Consider the following 3,206-nt stretch of genomic DNA (forward strand, 5'->3'; position numbering starts at 1 on the left):
TTTTGTTGTCATGCGTGATAATAAGCATTGATTGTGGCTAGGGGTGTTCATCGGTCGGTTCGATCCGGTTTTCGGTTTTTTATTTTGGTTTTTTCGGTTTTCGGTTTTAGAAATATATAATCCGAATCCGAACCATTTTTCTTCGGTTCGGTTCGGTTTTCTACCAAACAGCTCTGTTGTTTCGGTCGGTTATTTCGGTTTTGATATAATTATTTAAATTAATAATATAAATATATTGTAAAATATAATATGTTAAATTTCTATATGTTTTCTTAGTAAAATATTTAAATAGAAGGTCTAAATTAATTAAACAAACAACAATCAACTAAAAATTGTTCAAAATGATTTTTCATTCACTAAATATCATATCAAATATATAATATAAATAAAAATATAAAAAAATTATTAATTTAATGAAATTTCGGTTTTTTCGGTTTTGACATATAATCCAAAACCCAACCAAATAAACTTTGGTTTCAACATTTATATCCGAATTAGAAAATTCTGCTTTCAGTTCGGTTTTTTTGGTTTGGATTTTCGATTTTTTCGGTTTTATCCGAAGTTTGAACACCCCTAATTGTGGCACAAGCAGATAAATCACTTTAATTTCAAATCTATTATCATTCTGAGCAAGAAGAGCTTGTAACGGGTTTGCTCAAAATTGATTTTTCTAAAACAATATCTGTATTGTATGCCAGTTAGGCAAGGAAGTGAGATCTAATTTTAAAAAAGTGGGTATAACTCATACACCAAATACTTGGACTTACTACACATGGCCCGATTTGATACTATACAAGTAATGAGCTTGGGGTAATGAGATACACTTTAGTGATATTTAATGATTACTTCAGGTATACTTGGATAATTTTTATACCATTCAAAGACCAAAAAAAATATATGTTTGGTCAAGATTTTAAAACGGATACAAATGATAAATTTCTTGTGATAGATAGGATAATGAGAGATAGAGACACTGAATTTACAAATAAATCTTTTCATCCTATCTAGATGACCAAGGAATCATAAATGAGTTTTATGCTGCAAAGCAACTTCAACAAAATGGTGTTGCTGAGAGAAGAAACCAGATCATAAAAGTTGTGGCTAGAACTATGATTGCATATTTTGGTGTTCCTCAAAAACTTTGGGCAAAAGTTGTCAACACATCTAGCTACACTCAGAATAGATTGATGATAAATAAAAAAATAATATAAGACTCCTCATGAATCTGAAATGACACAAAATCATATATTTCTTACTTCAAAGTGACTAACTGCAAGTGCTTTACTCACAACAATGATAAAACTCATTTAACCTCTTTTGATGTTAAATTTGATATGGCTTTATCTATCGGTTATTATTTAGTTAGTAAAACTTATAGAGTATTAACAAGTCAAACTGTTGAAGAAGTTGTTCATGATTTTTTTTTATGAAGCTCTGTTTGTCCAGATCAAGAAGATAACAATATTCATGGCTTAAGCAATATATTGGATGTCACTAATCTTGATGATGACAGAGATAATGAGATTGATCTTATAAATAATGGTGAAGCGATCCCCGAATCTGGTCAAGTCTTAAAAAAATATCTATAATGGATCGGATCATCAAAAAAGAGAATCAGTGATTGAAAGTGATCGATAATCGGGAGGAGAATGTTTCTAGTGATCAACCAACTCAAATGCAAGATACAAATCCCTTTGGACCTTGTTACTGGTGTAATAGAGATCATCTACTCGAGCTGATCATTGGTAACTGAACAACTTCTCTTAGAAATGGAATACATATGCTTGATGAATTGTTTCATGTTGCATTCATTTCTCAACTAAAATCGAAGAAAACATATGAGAATTTAACTGATTCTAGTTAGATAGATGTTATGCAATACTAACTTAACCAGTTCGTGTGAAATAAAGTATGTAATTTTAGTTCCCATACTGAATAATGAACGTGTTATTGGAACTAGATGGTTTTTTAGAAACAAAGTGAATGAGAGTTACCAAGTGGTGAGAAATAAGGTCAGATTAGTAGTTCAATTTTATTGAAAATAAGAGGGCATCGACTTTGATGAATCATTTGCTCCTGTTTCTAGACTTATGTCTACTAGAATCTTCTTTTCAGTTGTCGTATTTAATGACTTTAAGGTCTACTAAATGGAAATTAAATTTGTTTTGAATGGTTTATTGCATCAAGAAATTTATATTGAACAACTATCAGGATTTATGAATTATACATGCTCTATCTTTGTGTATAAACTGGACAAAGCACCATACGTCTTGAAACAATCTCCCCGAGCTTATTATGACATCTTGTCCAAATTCTTAATTGATCATTATTTATCATTGGAATTGTAGAGAGTAATGAAGAGAGTGAACCTGAACCAGTGGTCAGCAACATTCCATATAATGCTAGCTGGAATCTCTAACAAAAAAAGTAGGTGGTATTGAAGCCAAACAATATGCTTCTACATCTGCCTTTGATACTTTAAAATAATATAGTCTATAAGCTTTCGCCCTATCCAAGCACGTCTCCTTTGATCTTGATCAGTAACAGTCAGTTAAAGTCCATACCTCGAAGACTGCTAAGGCCTTATCCGGACAATTCACTATGTCAGAACAACATATTGACACCCAGATAGATATTATGCATCCTACCCTTGGCAGTCAAATGCAAGAAATATCCAAGTATGTCTCCTTTGATCTTGATCAGTATCATTCAGTTAAAGTTCATACCTCGAAGACTGCTAAGGCCTTATTCGGACAATTCACTATGTTTGAACAACATATTAAGAGCAACAGAGATGGTGGTCGTGGAAGTGCATGAGGAGCAACAATAGACACTAGGTTTAGTAGGTATAATAAGTATTTGTTTGTAAAATGCTATTTCACTAATTCAATGACATACATTTTTATCATTTCTTGCCACTATTGGACTTTATTTGTCTTCAATCTTCTTTCAAATTCATCATACAGTCCATATGCTCCTTACTCGCTTCATGATAAGACATCGACTCAAATTATGTCAATCATTGTATCCTTCATTAGCTAACTGACCATATCCAGTCATGGTTACTTTCTTCTTGAATAACTTACCGCAAAACAAAAAATCTTGTTGCAAGAATCTGAATATAATCGTCATCTTTTATCACTTTCCTCCCCGTTTTGCAAAATTCTCTTATAATGTGACACTTTGAAATGCTTGTCAGCGCCATC

The sequence above is a fragment of the Primulina eburnea genome, chromosome 17 (assembly GCF_022965805.1).
Source record: "Primulina eburnea isolate SZY01 chromosome 17, ASM2296580v1, whole genome shotgun sequence".
In the NCBI taxonomy this organism is placed as follows: Eukaryota; Viridiplantae; Streptophyta; class Magnoliopsida; order Lamiales; family Gesneriaceae; genus Primulina; species Primulina eburnea.